Genomic DNA, 22023 nt, shown 5'->3' with positions numbered 1-22023 from the left:
TCACCCTGATGTCACTTAGAAATCAAAATGTTTTGAACCCCCCCAAGCCAATTTTTCTCTCCTTTCATACCGAATCGTCATAAGAGATTCAGCAATTCTACGTCTGTTAGGCCGGGAGGTCAGGACAGCTGCTGGTCAGCGGAACTTGGAAGGAGAGCTTCCACTTCCCTGTAGATGTTGAGGGACCAGCCTCCGGTTAACCAGACAATTGTCTAGTCAAATTGATAGCATCAGATTCAAACTGAGGGTCCCTCTAACGCGAGCCCCGTGATGAGCTACACATGAGGTTGCTGTTGGGAGTGCACTATTTTTGGCAACACTTTCTCGTTGAACCTGACTCAGTGTTTATTAGAAAAGCATTCCGGCTAGCTTGCTGGCCCCGCGAGCCGATCACCGATGCCACAACTGCTGGTGAACTGCTTTGGTGCGAATGCCAGCTCTCTTCCGGGGCTTCTGCGAAGTTCGAATCCCCTTGGTCCTTCCAACTCTGCCCCTGACCCTCAGAGGACTGTCCAGTAGGTAATGGGAAAAGGGGGAAGGCTGGTCACCTTCCCACTTCCTGAGGATGAGATGAATGAGGGAGACTGGAGACTGACTCATTACGACAGCGTGTTTGCAGAATGTTGATTGAATCTGATGATCTGGAGTTTTCCTTTTTCTCTGGCGTGGCTACCAGTGATATTCAAGATGGTGGCCGCTTTATCCACCTGGACCCCCGAATGTTTATGAAGAACAGCCCCCGACCCTGACTCCGCAGGCCTCCTGCTAACCCTCAATGGACGTGTACCATGAATGAGAAATAAACTTTGGTACCTTTAAGCCACGAATAATTTGGAATTGTTTGTTACTATAGCAGAATCCTGACTAATACAATGTAAGACCTAACCTCTCTTTCAGGGATATATTACACCTGTATTATTTAATACACTCTTAGGGCCACTAAGCTCTAAGCACCTAAGGCAGACATGGCATGGTGCTCATTTTGTATTTCTGGCACCTGGAAGAGGTATACACTGTTTCTTTTTTTTTTTTTTTTAAATTATTAGCACCTTTAATTATTATTTATTTATTTATTTATTTTTGGCTGTGTTGGGTCTTCGTTTCTGTGCGACGGCTTTCTCTAGTTGCGGCGAGCGGGGGCCACTCTTCATCACGGTGCACAGGCCTCTCACTATCGTGGCCTCTCTTGTTGCGGAGCACAGGCTCCAGACGCACAGGCTCAGTAGTTGTGGCTCACGGGCCTAGTTGCTCCGCGGCATGTGGGATCTTCCCAGACCAGGGCTCGAACCCGTGTCCCCTGCATTAGCAGGCAGAGTCTCAACCACTGCGCCACCAGGGAAGCCCTACACTGTTTCTTAATGAAAGTTATTGTCTGACTCCTTGGATACCTGAAGAGAGGGAGAAACATCAAAAAAAAAATGAGTAACCAAATCCCAATGTTTCTCCTAAATGTTATTTAAAATAACAGTTTCAGCTTCTCCTCGTCCCAGTGCCCTAAAAACAACAGCTTTCAAGACTACAATTTCACCAGATGCATACCCTGCAGAGTCTCTGGTGAAATCATAGTAAATCACAGAAAAATAATCTTTGCTCACGAGAAAAGAGATAGAAGAACTGATTACTGCAAGGTTGAGAATTAGTTATGTTCAAAAAAAAAAATGGTGTTCCTATTATCTTCTTTAGACAATAGGAAAGTTTCAAGATCCATTCTGGAGACAGAATTGATCTCGTCTTATGGATGGTGGCTTCAAATATTTCATTTCAATTATTCACCACTCACAGCCAATAACTTGTTAATTTTTATAATTCATTTTTTCCATATTTCAATCAGATTGAGTTTATCAGGACCAAGAATTTGATTGATTAGAAGAGTGACATAACCAGTAATACCATATCAAATGGCTCTATATCTAGCCCAAAGCTGAGTCACTTTAGTTACCTTCTGTAGGCAGAATGTGGTTTCTGTTGAGCTTTCTGGAATATTAGAGGTAACTTGAAGCTTCTCCAGGACTCCCTTGGAGTATTAGCCTAGAAACGGCTGCGACCATTCCCTCACTTCATTCAAGCCCCTGACTGTGCTACCTGGCCTAGCCATAACCTCACCCCCTGGGCATGCCCCCTTTATTCTTCTCACAGAATTGGTGACCCGAAATTGTGCCATCTATTTTACTTGTTTACTTGGCTATTGTCCACTGGAGTGTAAGCTGCATGAGGGCAGGAGGGTCATCTCTCCTGTTCACTGCTTTAACTCCAGTACCTGGACCCGTGCCTGGCACGTACTCACTACTCAATACCTGCTTTCAATGACGGAACAAATGAATGAGCAAATGAATCCATCTATCGATGAGTTGCTTGAATCACAGAGTTCCTAGATTGGTAGAAGCGGAAGGAAACCTAGAGTTCTCCAGTCCAAAGCTGTACAGAGCAGCACCCTGGGGGTCGTGCCTAGGATTGTACCCAGGTCCGTGGTCAAGCCGGGACCGGCACTCACAGCCCAGGGTTATTTCCGTTGGAGGCCATTTGGAGGGTGGCGAGGCAGGAGGAAGGTGAAAACACCTGGGATGGATGGATGAGGGAGATGTTGGGAAGAGAGGCTACCAGTGCCTTGAGCTTGTCCCATCTTCCCACTGTTGCCCAACTGCCCAGTCGTGTAGGTGGTGATGGAAGGTGCGGGAGTTCTGGAGGGGAGGGGACGACAAGGTGTGGGGCGGCCACCAAATGGAGAGGGGGATTAAGAAAGAAGCTGCGCTTTTCTTTTTTCTTTCTTTTTTTGGTTTCCATCACAAACTTAGCGTGCCTTTCCCTCTCTTTGTGATCTCTTTTTAAAATTATGAGCCACTGAGTATTTCACATAGGCTTTCTGTTATGTCATAAATATTCAGACTGGGGATGGTAATTGTTCCCTGTGATTAATTCTGCTTAGTCAGGCAAGTTGTGCAAGGTTTTCACTGGAGGGTATGTCTTTTATGTTTTAATGTGACTCGTGTATAATGCAATTTGTCCTTAACTGCAGTTGAGACAGTGGAGTTTGGTTAAGGGCTTTGGTGGGGGGGGGGGAGGTCTTTTTCCTGATGGCAATGTTTGGAAGCACTTAAATTGGATGGTTTGTGTTACCCCTCCCTGAACTGAGATGAAGGTAATTGACAGGGCTGAGGGCCAGAGGTTCCTACTGGCCGTCCCAGTCATTTTGGTCTGGGGTTAATGGAGAAAAGCGCCATGTTGAAGGTTACAGCATTTCCTTTGCTTCCATTTTAATGATATTTGCCTGCCAGTATTTCCTCTTTGAAGAGCAATTTAATAAACAATCACTGGCGTTTCATGTCGAGGGTAAGATTGTGATAGCGTTCATCTCCCCGGGAGTTCTGCCTCGGCGTGTGATTGGATCAAGCCCTTTGCAATGAATACGGGTGAAGCGCTGGTAGCTCCCAATGCATCATGGGTCCCCCCTGCACTGGATGAAAATGGGCTGGGGGTGAGGGCACGGGGACGATTTTCAGGATGATTCTGCACGCTGCTTAATTTTCTCTTACTTGAAAAACATTTTCCAAGGAAGTCAAATCTGAGCCTGGAATTACCTGAGGACCCTGAAGGGGAGGGCCGAGGGGGCAGAGGGCACGCAGAGCTCTGGAAGGTGACCTTCAGCCGGCTCTGTACTTGGGGACAACAGGAAGCTCCACGGTCAGTGTCTTCATTGTTGAAGAAAGACAGCAGTGGAAGGTCTAAGGCTTGACAGGGAAGGTGACCATCCCATGAGGCTTATTAAGGGCCCACACGGGAAGACACTGCTCTGGGCGCCATGCCGAACAAGCCCAGACAAGGAGCCGGGTGGTGTGAATCTAATTTTGGATTAAAAGCACATGTAAATTTACACAGCTAATTAGGGTGGGCCTCAGGCTCTAGCGAAGGTGCTAGGGCTGAGCAGGGCCGCCCACACTAAGAAGTGGGAGCTTGACAACCTTCCAGCTTCTCCTGGTCTGCAATTCACAACAGCAGCAGTGCTCCAGGAAAGCACGACGGAGACGCGGCACCCCCGAGGGAGACCGCCGCACGACACGGGACTGTGGGTGGAAAGGACACGGGTCGCTCGTCTATGAGTAGAGCCGCTCCGTGTGAGGCCAGAGGGACCCACACAGCTTGTCTCAAAGACCACGGCAATGACAGTTTCTGTAGCATCAGAGGTTGGCCGGTTTCCTTATTCTTTGTTTCGGCATGACAGGATTAGAGAGAAAGTGCAATCAGACATCACTGTCTTGGGTTCTTTTGAGAGCGGGGATGTGACGTTTAGTAGCGGGGGAGGGCTGGCCGTGGCCGGCACACACATGCTTCAGGGAAGGGGTGGAGATGGGCACACTGCGGTGGTTAGTCACCCCCTCGGTCAACAGTGGCCGTTCCTGTGGTCGTGGACATGCAGGCTATAAGCTTCTGCATCCTGTTTATCTTAAAAGAACTCTCACAACAATAAAAAGATATTATAAGCGTTAGCCAGTGATATGCTTATTATAAGTAATACTATAAAAAGGATAAGAGAGTGACTGCAGAATAATTAGCATGGCCCCTCGGAGATGCTGGCAATGAGTTTTGACTTGTGGGTGTGACGGCAGACGTGGCCAGTGCGTGTTGGGGACGGGTGGGAACTGCCCATCATTTCCTGAAATAGCTTTTGAGTCGGCTTGGAGGTTGCGTAGACAACCCGGCTCTGCCCCGGCTGCCACAGAACCTAGAGGCTGGCGCTTTCTCTGGCTTCGCCAGACACAAAATTAGATGTAGAATAAGGAATCAGGACAACCCAACCTTCCCCCTTTCTCCAACCTCCATCCACTCACTCATTTTTATGCCTAAAAATATGCATTGAGATTGTCCTCCAAGATTCCAGTTAAGTGGAAGAAGAATGATTTTCCCTCTCTGTTTTTCTGGGGAAGAATCAATTCAGACTTGGGTGGATTCTTCTACAGCAATCTTGTGTGCCAAGTTCATGAGACACCTGTGACACCTGGATGACAAGGTCGTTGAATGAGGACATTCTTAGTGGGGTCATAAAAGGCTGAGTGTTCAGGGCAAACATGGCATTATCAGGCCCAGTATAGTGTAGTGGCTGAGAGATGCTTCTAGAACTTTCCCCCTGGGTTCCAATCCCAGCTCCACCATTTACTAGCCGTGTGACCTTAAACAAAGTGCTGGGCTTCCTCATGCCTCCGTTTCTGCATCTGTGGAATGGGCATGATATTAGAATTTACCATAGATTGTCATGAGAACTTAGTTATTGAAAGGATTAAATGAGGTTAATATACAAAAAACACTGGCACAGTACCTGGCACGTGTAAATACTTGATAAATGCTACTATTATCCCTTCTTAATCCAGAACCTCAAATAAGTATACTTCCCTCTCACCCCTATTGGCTGAAGTCAACTCTAACATAGACAGATCTGTATTGGGCCCTAATTAATTCTTCCTGAAAAAGTAGCACTTACTGGGTTTATTAACAAAATAATCAGTACAAAGCCTTATGCCCTTCATAAAAAAACAAGCAAGCCAGCAAATAAACGCAAGTTTGATGAGAAGCCCTGTGGATGTCCTCTTCCCCCAGGACAGGGAAGTCCTATTCCAGATCAGGGTAATAAAGGTAATGGGGAAAGAATGCAGATCTCCATGTTTGTCTAGTGAACTGGAAAAGGCATGAGTTATTCAGATTTCTCAAACAAACTAGTGGCTCTTAAATAGAGTTTGTGCATCAGAATGAGCAGAGAAACCATAAAAATACCAGTATCTGGGGACCACGCCAGAGCGTGTCTGCAATTTGGCCTGGCATCTGTATGTCCAAGAAGTTCTCCAGATGCTTCTGAGGCACAGCCAGGTAAGACCGACTGATGTGAACAATCGTACACTCAGCAACTGGGTGCACGGCCCAGGTGGGTTAGTTAAGTAGACCTGTACGGGGTACCATGAAAGGAACTTCTTTCACATTGAAATAAGTTCTTCCTGTTAGTCCCTCTCATTATAAAATTCATGCTTTTCCTTTGTCTCTGGAGAGGACTATTTGGCAAAAGGCATTGGAAAGAATTCGGGTATTCAGGGGTTATGGAAATCTAAGCGTCTCAGGCGTTAGGCACATGACTCTCGTTATCCATCTGGATTCTCACGCTCATTACATTAGCAGTGAGGGTCTAATGTAACAGCGTCTCAGCAAAATGCAGCACACTTGGTACATATTCACCTTAGCTCTGGGCCTCCAGGAGCACTTTTCCACAGGGTGGCAGGCCTCCCCTCGCGCTGCTGCAGGCGCTGTTTGCACGGCGTAGAGCGGGAGCTGTCTTGACGGAGGGTGGCGCTGGCCCTGCGGGGAGCCCTCCCAGGATCACGGCCCAGCTCTGCACGCCCGCCCTGGAGGCCGAGGTCCAGCCCGGCTGCCCACTGTCCCCCACTCAGCCCCTTCCCTCCGCCCTCCTTCCCGTCCCCTGGCCCCACCCACTTCAGTAAAAAACAAATCTGTACTGTACTCTGGCCCCTTTTCAGAGTCCCAAATTCATGGACGTCCGGAGTTATTAAAGAAGTTCAGTAAATTGAAAGATAATTCCTTGGCCCCAGAGATGAGTTAGCATAATTTTATGTCATTAAACCCAACAACTAAGTGGCTCTTTATGAAAAGAGCATCTCACGCCTGGGCCCACGTGAGAGTCTAGGCTCCTGGAAGGATCTTCCGGCGCCTTCCAGGCCATTCGTCCTGGTTAGTCGGAGGCCACCACCCTCATTAGGTCATGTTTACTGAAGGTGCTTGTTTTCTGTCTCTCCATTCAGTCGGTTACAGGACGGCTACAGGACAGAGTGTGTTGTAACTGACCACCAGTGGCGCTGGCTCTGTTCGGGGATTACGGTTGCCTTGGTGACCAGCTTTGCAGAACTCCCCACAGCAAACACGCAATGAACGGCTGGGTCAACACCCAGGTAAAACAGGGGTTATGCAACTGTTTGCCGACGCTTTGGAAGGATTTTTTTTTTTTTTTTCTGGACATTTCCCAGAATTAGCCGCATATTCACAAATTCCAAATGAAGAATTCTAATTTCAACCCATAACAAGTATTTCCATTGTTTGTGGAAAAGAGCTGTTGCTTTTGGAAATATAAATTCGGGTCTGTAGACGATTTGAACTGGGTGTTGCATCCGTTTCAGTAACGGCTAGAAAGCATATTTAATGATAAGCTTTCCCTAGACAGGAAACCAGAGGCTGCTCATGTATTTCTAATGATCTACATAAATAATTTCATCTACTTAGATTCCCAGCTTCAGTCATTAAATGGTTTTACTCTCATCGCAGCTAAGTAGAGTCTTGAAAATGAATTTTAAAATGCAGAAATAAGCTTTTGAAAAAAACTTTCAGAGACAGGACGGAGCCTCTCTTTGTGGAAAAGCAAATTGGCAAACAGGACAATTTATTTGAGACAGTGAGTACAAAGGAGCAAGGTTCTGGGATCTCCTAATTCCTCAAACCATTTAATTCTGTGCAGACAATTAAATGGTAATATAATCCAGGTTTCCAGAGTAGTTTATGTTTATTTCTGTCTCTGATGAGAAGGAAAACAGCTCACAGGGTAAGAGCATACCAGTAGTCGTGACTTGTGCATACCTGGCTGACGGACACGGTTTTCATCCTGGTCTTTCTTTCTCTGTACTGTCCCCATTTGTGAATTTCTCATACTCTCTGAGTGCTGACTCCCGAGGATTTTCTTCTCAGTTTCCTCCTCTCACCTCTTCTTTTTTCCCCAGCTGAATTTGGTCTGGTGTTTTACACGAGGCAGGCACTAAGAGCTGGGTGCTGTCTTCTTAAGCAGTTCACGTCAGATGGCTGAGGTGAGGTCTCTCTTCCTTTTCTCCTGTTTGCTCCCAAGGCCCAGGTGACATCTCTGAAGGCACTGGGCCCATGTCTTTAAACTCAGGAGGTACCTTACTCCACAGAAGTCACTTTGTTTTGTCTTTCACATCCACCAGGGAGAGGGGAACCAATGAAATATCTTGACAACTGCTTTCATTTTGACGTCGTTTTTTCTTGCTCATGGCCCAGATAAATTGTTTTGGACTGAGTGATAGTTAGGTGTAGGAAACAATTATTGGTAACCAAATAATTTCAAGATGTCTTCCTTTTTATTGTACTATTATTTCTCATTTGTATCCTAGATACAGTCTTTTTTTTTTGTTTGTTTGTTTTCTTCTGGAAAGTTTTGGAAAAAATAATGAATGTTAAGTGTAAAAGAAGATGTGTTTTACCTAAGCATATATTTTAAACAGCACTTACTATTATTTTTAACTTTTTATTTTGCAATAATTATAGATTCACAGGAAATTCCGAAGCAATATACAGGTAGGTTTTGTACCCCTTCACCCAATCTCCCTGAAGGTTAACATCTTGCATGATTAAGAGTATAATAGCAAAACCAGGAAATTGACATCAGTACAGTCCAGAGTTTATGCAAATGTCACCAATTATACATGCACTCGTGTCTGTGTCTGTGTGTGTGTGTAGCTGTATGCAATTATGTCACATGTGTAGCTTTGTGCAACTACCACCACAAACAGGATACATAAGTGTCACATTGCCACAAGGCCCCATCATGGTACCTTTTCATGGTCACACCTAATCCCTCTCCACCCCTGGACAAGCGCTAATCCGTTCTCCATCTCTACAATTATATGATTTCACTAACATATGAACGGAATCATGCAGTATGTACCCTTTTGAGATTGTTCAGTTTGTTCAGCCATTCATCCATTGAAGGAAATTTAGGTTATTTCCACTTTTTTGGCTGTTATGAATAAAGCTCCTATAAATCTTATACACATTTCTACATGTAATTAAGTTTTTATTTCTCTGGGAAAAATGCCCAAGTGTGCAACTGCTGGGTTGTATGGTAATTCCATTTTTAGTTTTAAAGGAAACTGCAAACTGTTTTCCAGAGAGCTTGTGCCATTTACATTTATACAGCAATGTATGGGTAATCCAGTTTTTCCACATCCTTGCCAGCATTTGGTGTTATAACTATTTTTTTTTTTTTTTACCAATTTTCATAAGCATATAGTGATATATCAGTGTGATTTTAATTTGTTTCCTTAATGGCTAATAATATTGAACATCTTTTTATATGCCTGGCAATCTATATATTTTTTTCAGTGAAAAATCTGTGCATGTCTTTTGCCCATTTACTAATTAGATTTTTTTCAATGTTGAGTTTTGAGAATTCTTTACGTATTTTAGACATGAGTTCTCTGTTGTATATGTGATTTTCAAATATGTTTTCCAGATCTGTAATTGTCTTTTCATCTTCTTAACAGGGTCATTCACAGAATAAAGTTTTTAAATGTTGATGAGGTTCAATACATAAATTCTTCCTTTTATGGATTGTACTTTTAGTGTCAAGTCTAAGAAATTTTTGTCTATTTCTAGGTCCTAAAGTTTTCTCCTATTTTTTTCCTAAAAGTTTTATATTTTTATGATTTATATTTAAGTCCATGATACATTTTGAATTTTTTTTTTTGTATAAGGAATAAGATTTAGGTTGAGAGTGTCTTCCTCTGTGGATGCCGATTTTCCACTACTATTTTTTAAAAGAAAGATTGTGTTTCTTTTATTTGGTTTTGCTCCGTTGTCAAAAATTAAATGGACATATATGTATGGGTCTATTTCTGCATTCTGTATTCTGATCTATGTAACTGTCAGTTCATCAGTACTGTGCTGTCTTGATTATTGTAGCTGTACAGTAAACCCTAATATCAGGAAGAGTGATTCCTCCTCCTTGTTTTCAAAATTGTTTTGGCTATTTTAGGACCCTTCCCTTTCCATATAAGTTTAAGAATAATCTTGTCTGTTTATAAAACATTTCTTCTCTAAGATTTTGACAGGAACTGCATTATACTTACAGATCAATTTGGGAAGAATTAAAAACTTTATAATGTTGAGTCTTCCAATCTGTTAACACTCTATATCTCTCCAATTATTCAGGCCTTATATGATTTTAAAAAATGAACATTTTGTAATTTTTAGCATATAGATTCTTTACATGTTTTGTTAGATTTACACTGAAGTATTTTCTTTGGAGTAATTGCAAATGATATTGCACTTTGTATTTCAGTCTGAACTTGTTTGTTGTTGGTATATAGAAATAAAATTGACTTTTGTGTGTTGATCTTGTATCCTGTGACCTTAATGGACTCATTTGTGTGTTCTAGAAGTTTTTGGTAGATTTTTGGGGTTTTCCATTTAGACAGTCATCTCATCTGCAAATAGAGACACTTAATTTTTCTAGTACAATTTTTCTTTTCCTTGCCTTATTGCAATGGCTGGATCTTCCATTACTATATTGAATAAGAGTGGTGAGAACAGATATCTTTGCCTTGTTCTTGATCTTAGAGGGAAAGCATTGTCTTTCACCATTAACCATGATTTTTGTAGATACTCATGATGAAGTTGACAAAGTTTCCCTGTATTCCTAGTTTGTTGAGAGTTTTTAAAAAATCATAACCAGGTGTTGAATTTTGTCAAATGCTCTTTTTGTATCAATTGATATGATCCTGTGATTTTTTTCTTCTTTAATTTGTTAATATGTTGAATTACATTGATTACTTTTCAAATATTGAACCAACCTTGTATACCTGAAAGTAATCCCACTTGGTTGTAATATACTGTTCTTTTTAGACATTGCAGATTTCATTTGCTAAAATTTTGTGGAGGATTTTGTGTTTAAACTTGTGAGATATATTGATCTGTAGTTTTCCTTTTTGATCCTTCCTGCATTTGTCTGCTTTTGATATCAGGGTAATACTGACTTCATAAAATGAATTGGGAAGTGTTCCCTCCTCTTCAGTTTTCTGGAAAAGATACTGTAAAATTGGTGTGAATTCTTTGCTTGGTAAAAGTCTCCAGTGAAACTATGTTTCAGGAGCTTTGAAATTACAAATTCAATTCCTTTTATTGTTATAGGACTATTCAAATTATCTACTTCATCTGGGCTGAGTTATGATAGTTTGTGGTTTTAGAGGAATTGGTCTATTTCTTCTAAATTGAAGAATTTACGATCATAAAGTTGTTCATGGTATTCCTTTATTATTCTTTTAATGGTTGTGGTTTCCTCTGTTTCATTACTGATATTGGTGATTTGTTTCTTCTCTTCTTTTATCTTTGTCTGTCTTGCTAGAAATTAGACTTTCACCAAAGGTCCAGCTTTTTTATTTCATTAATTTTCTCAGTTGTCTTCCTGTTTTAAATTACATTTATTTCTGCTCTGATTTTTACCATTTCCTTTCTTCTGCTTGCTTTGGGTTTATTTTGCTTTTTTTTTTTTTTTCTAGTTTTTTGAGAGAAGAACTTATAATCTCGATTTGAGACCTTTTGTCTTTTCTAATGTAAGCGTTTAGGATTATAAATTTCCCTTTCAGCACTGTTTTAGATGCATCTCCAAAATTTTGATGTTGTATTTTTATTTTCATTCAATTCTATGTACTTTAAAATTTTTCCTTTGAGAAGTTTTCTTTGAGCCATTGATTATTTAGATGTGCTGTGTAATTTTCATGTGTTTGAAGATTTTCCTGTTGTCTTTCTGTTATTGATTTAATTAAATCAATTAATTGATTTAATTAAAGTTTAATTCCACTATAGTCAAGTGATATACTCTTTATGATTTCAATTCTTTTGCTTCTTAAAATTTGTTTTATAAATCATAATACAGTCTATCTTGGTGAATGTTTCATGGACTTTAAAAAATAGTTTGTATTCTGCTATTGTTGGGTGGAATGTTGTGTTAATGTCAATTAGACCTGGCTGGTTGATGATATTATCGAGTTCTGTATCCTTACTGGTGTTCTGTCTAGCAGTTCTATCAACTGGTGAGAGTGGGTTGTTGAAGTCTCTGACTAAAATTGAGGATTTGTCTATTTCTCCTTTCAGATCTATTAGTGTTTCTTTCATGTATTTTGAAGTTCTGTTGTTTGGTGAGAATTTAGGATTGCTGTCTAATCTTGGTGGATTGATTCTTTTATCATTATGTAATATCCTTCTTTGTCCCTAGTAATTTTCTTTGCTCTGAAGCCTACTTTATTTGATGTTAATATAGCTACTTCTAATTTTTGATTAATGCTTATATGATATATATATATATATATGTATATATATATATATTTCCATCCCTTTACTTTCAACATACACATGCTGTGTACATTTCCTATATATAGTATGTTGTTGTTTGTCTTCTTTTTTAAATACTCTCTGCCAATCACTATTTTTTAATTGGTGTATTTTGATGATTTACATTTAAAGTGATTATTGATATTAGGACTTAAGTCTGCCATTTTACTTTTTATTTTCTGTCTCTTCTCTCTGTTTCTTATTTCTTTTTTTTTCCTTTTTCTTGTCTTAATTTGGACTACTTGAACATTTTTTAGAATTTTACTTTGATTTATTTATAATGTTTTGAATATCCCATTTGTATAATTTTCTTACTAATATCACACTATATTCATATAACTTATCACAGCCTACTGGTATTGACGATTTGCCACTTAGAGTGAAGTGTTGAAACCGTACTTCCATTTAGGCCCCTTAACTCTCCCCACTTTCTAACGTATATTTTAAAACATAATTATCTTCAGCATTTGCTCTGCATACATTAAACACCACATAAGATGGAGATGTGTCACAATATTTGCTTTAACATAAAATGTAATCTAAGAGTATCATGAGGTGAAAAATGATCTATTATGTTTACTCCTAAATTTTATCCACTTGGATGTTCTTCTTTTTGCCTTATGAAGGTCCCAGCCTTCTTCTCTTATCATTTCTTTTTTTTTTTTTTAATTTTTGGCTGCATTGGGTCTTTGTTGCTGCGCGCGGGCTTTCTCTAGTTGTGTCGAGCGGGGGCTAGTCTTTGTTGCAGCGTGCAGCCTTCTCATTGCAGCGGCTTCTCTTGTTGCGGAGCACGGGCTCTAGGCACGCAGGTTCAGTAGTTGTGGCACGTGGGCTCAGTAGCTGTGGAGCACGGGCTTAGTTGGTCCGTGGCATGTGGGATCTTCCCAGACCAGGAATCGAACCCATGTCCCCTGCATTGGCAGGAGGATTCTTAACCACTGTGCCACCAGGGAGGTCCCCATCATTTCTTTCTAATTTGAGTGCTCTTCTTTGCCATTCTTTAAGTGTAGGTCTGCTAGTGATAAGCTCTACTGGTTTCCCTTCATCTGAGAGTGTCTTAATTTCCCCTTCATTCCTAAAATATGGTTTTGCCAGGTGAAGGAATCACAATTGACAGTTCTTATACTTTAACACTTGAAAACTATTGTGCCATTTCTTTTTGGCCTTCATGGTTTCAGATGGCAAGACTACTTTGGTTCACACTGGTGTTCCTCTAGAGGTAAGTCATGACTTATCTCTGAATGTTATTAAGATTTTTTCTTTGTCTTTTGTTTCCAGAAGTTTAATTGTGTTCTGGTGGCAATTTCTTTGAGGTTATGCTATTTAGGTTTGCTCAACTTCTTGGGTCTATTGGTTTAAGTCTTTCACCATATTTGGGAAGTTTTCAACCATCATTTCTTCATATACGTTTTCAGTCCCACACTCTTTCCTCTTGTTCTGGCACTTCCATGATGCAAATTTTTAAACTTTTATTTTTGTCCCATAAGTTCTAAGGCTCTAATAATTAAACTTTTTTTTTTTGTAGTTTGTCTCCTTTTTGAATAAACTCTATTGATCTATCTTCACCTTCACTGATTCTATCTTGTTATCTCCACTTACCATTGAGTCCATCTGATGAGTTTTTTGTTTCAGCTGTTGTATTATTCAGTTCTATAATTTCCATTTGGTTCTTTTAAAAAACTTACATTTCTTTGCTAAGCTTTTCTATTTTTCAAAAGTTTCAAGAAAACTTAGAGTTGTTTGTAGCGTCATATTTTAAATGGTTACTTTTAAATCCCTGTCAGGTAATGCCATCATCTGGTTCATCTCCATATTGGTGTCAGTTGACTGTCTTTTCTCACTCAGGTTGTGTTTTTCATGATTCTTCATATGACCAGTGATGTTTGTATCCTGGGCTTCTTGAATATTATGTTTGGAGACTTTTGATCTCATTCAGTTTCAAAGAAGCAGTCGCCCTATCTAGATTCAGGTCCTGACCTATTTTTATGAGCTATAGTTTCAATGAAAATTTAGTTTTTGGAGCCCCTGCATGTTATTCTGGTTGACTTCATCCTTCTGGCTCTGCTTCACTCTTACTAATTCCTGTAGGGCTGCCCAGGGTAAATGGATAGGTGGTTCTGGAAGCACTGGGTTGTGATTGCTGCTGCAGCTCATGCAGATTGCCGTTGCCTTGGGTATGGATTGGGGTGGATCTCTCCACTAGATCTCTGCTGGGCTGCTGCTCTTTTGCTTCTGTGGCCAGACAGAGCAAGCTTTTTTATTTGTCTATGCCTGCGGGTGATTCCAGGTTACAATCCTCTTTGCTGCCCAGTCTGTGATAGACAAGCCATGGAAAGCCACCAGGAGAGATGCACTCGGATGTTGTTCCTCAAGACTTGAGGTCTCCAGCCAGTGCATCTTTCTATTCTACCTCTTGGAGTTTTTTATGATTGTCTAATGAATTATTTCCAGGATATTTAGTTATGGTTACAGGGGAGGAGCAGGGAAAAGTGAATCTATGACAGCTTGTCCCTCAACTAGAGAGAACTTATTGTTTTTTAAATGAAGGGGGGAAAAATACTCTCTTCCTTTTAATAAGAACAAGCTATTTCATTTGTTTGAAAAATAATCAGAAAGTAAAGACAAGCAAAAGGGACAAAATAAAAGTAAAGGCCAATATTCTCAGAGACATAAACATTGTTAACACTTTAACATATGCCCTTTCTGATCCCCTCCTGTGCATATGCAGTTTTTGAAAAGTTATCAAGTTTTGTACTTACTTTTACGCTTGTATATGTTAAACATGTTTGTAGGTCAATATATAATCTTTTATTTATACTAAGCATTTTTAGTTGGCAACGAAGACACACAGCTATGTTACTTAAGTGATGAAAGCTAAGATTAGGATATGGAAGAATCAAGAAAGCTGCCTTTGTAGTTGTTCATATACTCTGGGGACCAAGCTTCAAGAAAAATTGGAACAATGGCTCATCTTCAGGATCTAAGACCAACTCAAGGGACCTCCATCTCTAGCAATTGGGTCATTTTCTCCCCTTGCTGCAGAAATCCTTTGTTCCCTGCTACTTTCCACTCTCTTACAGTTCCTAAGAGAGTCTGTTTGGCTCCGTTGTTACATGATTTAATATGCAGCATGTGAATTGGGCAGTCTGGAGTCAAGCCACATGACAGAATGCTAGCCTCCAGAATGCTAGACTGTAATACTAGTTCACCTTGATCTCGCATGGCTCAGCCCCAAGTCCAATATATTGTGACCAGAGTAGCAGGGTTCATGACACTTTACATAAAAAAGAACTACCTGTGGTCAACTTTCCCATAAAGCAGCGGAGGGAAGGAAGATACATAGAAAGACCTCAGGCTTGTATATTTCAAATACCTGGAACATTTGGGTTGATTTCAATTTTTTACATTTATGAATTATACTGCAACAAGCAGCCCTGTGGTTAATCTTTGCTCTGTCTTTTATATCCTAAGTGACACGGGCAACTTTCACAGGTCATAATAATAACAATACAAATCACAATTGCTGATATGACATATAGACCCTCAATAGCTATCATTTAAAGACATTCACATTTTTTTGTTCTATTTTTGCTGAATTCTTATGCCTGACTATCACATTGTAAACAATTGAATATATCTTAGTGGAAACTGAAGACCAGAGAGCCAAAATGATGTATCTAAAGGCACATGAGTAGATTGGTGAAAATTCTAGGGGTAGATTCTAGGTCCGGCTACTGCACTGTGCTGCCTTTCTCATCTGAGAAAAAGTATTCCCAGGAGAGTCAGGTTATAACACTGTTTAGAAATCATTTCTGTTTACCTTTTAGGAAGACTTTTAACAACAAAGGTAAAACAAAAGCAAAGATTTTTTTCTAGTTGACTCGCAAATAAACAGAAATGAAATTAATCAGAAAATTCCAGTCCTAAATATTCTAGTAAATTGAAGATTTCCTAATAATGATATTTATTTGGTGTCCGCTGTACAGGAGTCTATTAGTCACAGCTGCTTGAGTCCCTAGGAGGCTGTAGTAGCCTCCATTTCCTGCATCATTAGCTCCTCTGGTCATATATATCCAGGAACCTGCAGGGACCTCATCATGATAATTTTCTTAACTTATTTATCCCAAAGTTATCTACTTTTGGGGAATCTCTGGTACATTGTTTCAGGCATAGGAGCTGAATAATAGAATATGTCAACCTATTAAATTTGTGTGTGAGGTAGACATCCCCAAATTAAGAGAGAAATAAAAATTTTCTACACATGAGCATGTGTTAATAGGAATCAAATAGTTTAGCCCAAATTCACCTCTGAGAGCTGGAGCTATGGTTGATGAAATTTTCACTTCTCGTTCAGATGTTTGATATTCCACAGAGTTCATCCCCTGGATTGTGGAAGAAAGTGAGAATCAGAAATCTAGTTGGACACAGTCAATAATTAAAAGAGCATTTGTCTTGGGATGAACATATGCACACTACTATATATAAGACAGATAACCAAGAAGGACCTACTCTATAGCACAGAAAACTATACTGAATACTCTGTACTGGCCTATACGGGAGAAGAATCTGAAAAAGAATATATTCTTTTTTCATATATAAAAAGAATATATATATATATCTGAATCACTTTGCTGTACACCTGAAACTAACACAACATTGTTAATCAACTATACTCCAATAAAATTTAAAAAAATAAAAAATATAAATAAATAAAAGAGCATTTGTAAGAGAAAGGAGAAGGGGTGAGTGAGGGGAAATTAATGTTTTCCAAGCACCTAGGAAGTGCCAGGTACTCTAAATTGTTCTCTCACTCAGTCCTCAAAACAACCCTCGGGCTCAGTTACTTACTCACCAGTCCATTGTACAGATGAGGAAACAGAGGTTTCAAGAAGCGTGGTGATTTCTGAAAGTTCCTTAGTTAATAAGCCCTAGGGAGAGGATCTCTGGAATTTATATCTTTCTTTCCACAATATAAACCACTTGCTGAAGGTCTCAGGAGGAAAACAGATTGGATTCTGGAAATGAAGGATATCTATTTAAATTCCTAGGGTATAAATCTACCAGAAGGCTCTCCTCAGTCGAAGTCTAATCAGCCCATCTTTAAAACACATGCAGGTTGGAAATTTGAGTCTTAGTGTCCTGGGAGCACAGCAACCTGGGACTTGTTGGGTTTGTTGCAAGACTCAGGGCTAATGTGCTTCTAAATCCCTCAAAGGCACATTAGTGGGTAATTACAACAAATAAAGGCTAATGGGAAAACCACATCTGTTTTGTTGATTTGGCTTAGAGAAGAATTCTGGGTTAGGAGATTTAGCCAAATTGCTTGACCCTCTTTAGCCACCCCTTGCCCCAATCCCAAGCATACCTGCAAGGGGCCCATTGTCTAGTGGGAAGATCTCTTGACCACATGTGTGCAGAGGAAAAGCTCAAGCAGCCATATACTGATTCCCGTCCTGTTTCTGACCCAGTGACCTGGCTGATGACCATAGACAGGCCACGCCTTTCCCTGACCCTGGAAAGGCCTAGAATGTGCCTAGGAGGAAGAATGTCATGAGTAGATTTTTATCTTTGCTGTCTCCAAAGGGACCCAAAGTGTTTTCCAAATGAACTGGCAAAAAAAAAAATGCATTTAAAAGAGAGATTTCTCTGCTTTCATTGCTCCCAAGGTATGTGTAGTCCAGGTGTTAATGGAGTGAAACATTCCAGGTGGTCAAGCCTTTACTTTTCCGAGAAGCTGGTGTAACAAAACTTTCACCTGGGACACAGAGAACCATTATTAATTTTTTAATGCATGGAGTAATTGAAAAACTTGTTCTTATAGGCTTTCTCTATTTTACAATGAAATTCAATCTCTGTGGAAAAGACAGTGATACTCGTTCACTAAATTCCATTTACTCTTTCTCTTCCTGAGCATGTAGGGTGACTACATTTCCTAGCCTCCCTTCCAGTTAGATTGAACGGTCTGGTTCTCATCAGTGGGGTGTAGGCAGGAGAGTTGTAACCCATTCCCAGAGCTGATCTTACAAATCTTACATCTGAACATTCAGCCTGCTCTTCCCCTGATGCAGGAACTGTAGAAGCCATATGTTGAGTTCACCTCATTAAAAGATGGAGACAGCCTGAATCCCTGAGTTACCAGATGGAGGAGAGATGCCCTGCAGAATCATCTTCCCTATCAGACTTCATGTGAATGAGAATCAAACCTTTTTTTGTGTGTTAAGCCACTGAGATTTCTGGATTTATTGATACCATGGGATAGCCAAGCCTATTCTGAATAATACATTCTCCTTTTCATATGTGCTATACTTTGTGTTTCAACTGGAGTCTCATGGAATCTTGGCTTTTTATGTAGCACTAAAAGTCCTTGGTCCAACTACCCTTTGGATGCTTGACTCTCCTGTACCAGAGCCTTCTCAAGGGGAATTTATCTCCTCTTATAACAGCCATTTAGAGCAGCATTGACTTTTAAATATTCTCTTTACATTGAGCTATACATCAAATAGCTTCTACTATACAGTAAATGTGCACGTGGGCCATTAAACCAGGCTTCTAACCAACATTTCCCTCACCCCCGACTAACCACATCTCAACCAGCCCACAGAAGAAAACTACAAGGGCTAAGGGCTATTATAAGTGTTTGAACAGGATTCCTAACTTAATATCACTGTGTTTGGGCTTGTCTTCTTCACCAGTGCCCCTTGACGTTGCTAGCATTAAAGTGTCTGCTCTCTACTTCTCCTCATTCTACTCTCTGCTCACCATCCTGGACCTTGGCACTCTGGCATTGCTTTTGTTCTTTCCTCTGATGGCAGAATCTTCTCTTGTGTCAGGAGAGAATCCTACCTTAACTTCCAACTTGATAGACTCACCCCACTGCTGGCCTCTCTGTAGTGCCCTGGTCAGACCAGTCCAGCCATGCCCTTTTCAGCCTCCCTGATGAAAAGGTGGAACAATTTAAGATTAGAACAGGCAACTCATTTTACACAATGACCAAAAGTCAAGTTTAGTAAAAGAGACCTGTCAGGCTAGAAAGTTTAGAGTTAGCAGAGGCCCCTCTGTCCTGAGAAATCCTCTTAAAAGAACTTTATGAAATTTCAGTTATCTTCTCAGAGGTCACCTCAATCAAGAGAACTTCCTTGACCATCTTTTCTATTCCACCCCTCATCATATTTTATCTCTTTTCCACATATTATTTTCCTTCATAGAACTTTCTACTACTTGATGCATATTTGTTTATTTTTCAGCTCGCATCAACAGAAATTAGGTTTCTTGAAGGCAGTCACTTTATTTGCTCACTGCTGTATCCTCATGCCCAGGACAGGACCTAGCACACACTAGGTGCTCAATAAATATTTGCTGAATGTTGAATAAACAGCAGAAGAAAGGCACTTAAAGAGCTGTAAAATTCAGTTAAGGAACTTTCCAAGAGGGTAGCACAAAAAAATCACAAAGAAATGGAAAAAATGAAAGAAAAATGAAGAGATAAGGAGGATAGTTTCAGAAGTTCCAAATATATCATGTAAGAAATGTTTAACAACGACCTAGAAGAATTAAAGAACAAACACCTAGAAGAACGAAAGAACAAACAAACAGAGATGAACAATACAATAACTGAAATGAAAAATACACTAGAAAGAATCAATAGCAGAATAACTGAGGTGGGAGAACGGATAACTGCCCTGGAAGACAGAATGGTGGAATTCACTGCCGCAGAACAGAATAAAGAAAAAAGAATGAAAGGAAATGAAGACAGCCTAAGAGAACTCTGGGACAACATTTAAGGCACCAACATTTGCATTACAGGGGTCCCAGAAGGAGAAGAGAGAGCGAAAGGACCCAAGAAAATATTGGAAGAGATTATAGTCCAAAACTTCCCTAACATGGGAAAGGAAATAGCCACCCAAGTCCAGGAGGCACAGAGAGTCCCATACAGGATAAACCCAAGGAGAAACACGCCAAGACACATAGTAATCAAATTGACAAAAATTAAAGACAAAGAGAAATTATTAAAAGTAACAAGGGAAAAATGACAAATAACATTCAAGGGAACTCCCATAAGGTTAACAGCTGATTTCTCAGCAGAAACTCTACAAGCCAGAAGGGACTGGCAGGATATATTTAAAGTGATGAAAGGGAAGAACCTACAACCAAGATTACTCTACCTGGCAAAGATATCATTCAGATTCAACAGAGAAATCAAAAGCTTTACAGACAAGCAAAAGCTAAGAGATTTCAGCATCACCAAACCAGCTCTACAACAAATGCTAAAGGACCTTCTCTAAGTGAGAAACACAAGAGAAGAAAAGGACCTACAAAAACAAACCCAAAACAATTAAGAAAATGGTAATAGGAACATATATATTGCCAAATGGATACAAAAACAAGACCCACATATATACTGTCTACAGGAGACCCACTTCAGAATGAGGGACACATACAGACTGAAAGTGAGGGGATGGAAAAAGATATTCCATGCAAATGGAAAGCAAAAGAAAGCTGGAGTAGCAATACTCATATCAGATAAAATAGACTTTAAAATAAGAATGTTACAAGAGACAAGGAGGACACTACATAATAATCAAGGGGTCAATCCAGGAAGAAGACATAACAATTATAAATATATATGCACCCAACATAGGAGCACCTCAATACATAAGGCAAATGCTAACAACTATAAAAGAGGAAATCGACAGTAACACAATAATAGTGGGGGACTTAAACACCTCACTTACACCAATGGACAGATCATCCAGACCGAAAATTAATAAGGAAACACAAGCTTTAAATGACACAATAGACCAGATAGATTTAATTGATATTTATAGGACATTCCACCTGAAAACAGCAGATTACACTTTCTTGTCAAATGCACATGGAACATTCTCCAGGATAGATCACATCTTGGGTCACAAATGAAGCCTCAGTAAATTTAAGAGAATTGAAATCATATTAAGCATCTTTTCTGACCACAATGCTATAAGATTAGAAATAAATTACAGGGAAAAAACCGTAAAAAACACACACACGTGAAGGCTAAACAATACGTTACTAAATAACCAAGAGATCACTGAAGAAATCAAAGAGGAAATTAAAAAATACCTAGAGACAAATGACAACAAAAACATGACGATCCAAAACTTTTGGGATGCAGCGAAAACAGTTCTAAGAGGGAAGTTTATAGCAGTACAATCCTACCTCAAGAAACAAGAAAAATCTCAAATAAACAATCTAACCTTACACCTAAAGGAACTAGAGAAAGACGAACAAACAAAACCCAAAGTTAGTAGAAGGAAAGAAATCATAAAGGTCAGAGCAGAAATAAATGAAATAGAAACAAAGAAAACAATAGCGAAGATCAATAAAACTAAAAGCTGGTTCTCTGAGAAGATAAACAAAATTGATAAACCTTTAGCCAGACTCATCAAGAAAAAGAGGGAGAGGACTCAAATCAATAAAATTACAAATGAAAAAGGAGAAGTTACAGTGGACACCACAGAAATACAAAGCATCATAAGAGACTACTACAAGCAACTCTATGCTAATAAAATGGACAACCTGGAAGAAATGGACAAATTCTTAGAAAGGTATAACCTTCCAAGACTGAACCAGGAAGAAATAGAAAATATGAACAGACCAATCACAAGTAATGAAATTGAAACTGTGATGAAAAATCTTCCAACAAACAAAAGTCCAGGACCAGATGGCTTCACAGGTGAATTCTATCAAACGTTTAGAGAAGAGCTAACACCCCTCCTTCTCAAACTCTTCCAAAAAATTGCAGAGGAAAGAACACTCCCAAACTCATTCTATGAGGCCACCATCACCCTGATACCAAAACCAGACAAAGATACTACAAAA

At 39.9% G+C, this 22023-nt stretch overlaps 1 protein-coding gene and 1 long non-coding RNA gene across 8 annotated transcripts in view; one reads left to right on the top strand and one right to left on the bottom strand.

Moving 5' to 3' along the window:
- LOC309626301 (uncharacterized protein) overlaps positions 1-22023 on the top strand; it is a 194308-nt gene that overhangs the window by 109319 nt on the left and 62966 nt on the right. The window lies entirely within an intron of this gene.
- Positions 1017-20311, bottom strand: LOC309626309. Its single transcript, XR_014243105.1, has 3 exons — positions 17531-20311; positions 15684-16547; positions 1017-12117 (listed from the first exon to the last, which is right to left on the bottom strand). It is a non-coding gene; the product is annotated as an uncharacterized lncRNA (long non-coding RNA).

Source organism: Balaenoptera borealis (assembly GCF_965194805.1).
Source record: "Balaenoptera borealis genome assembly, chromosome: 3".
Lineage (NCBI taxonomy): Eukaryota > Metazoa > Chordata > Mammalia > Artiodactyla > Balaenopteridae > Balaenoptera > Balaenoptera borealis.
The sequence above is the reverse complement of the archived record's forward strand: the minus strand, read 5'-3'. Positions and strand labels throughout refer to the sequence as shown.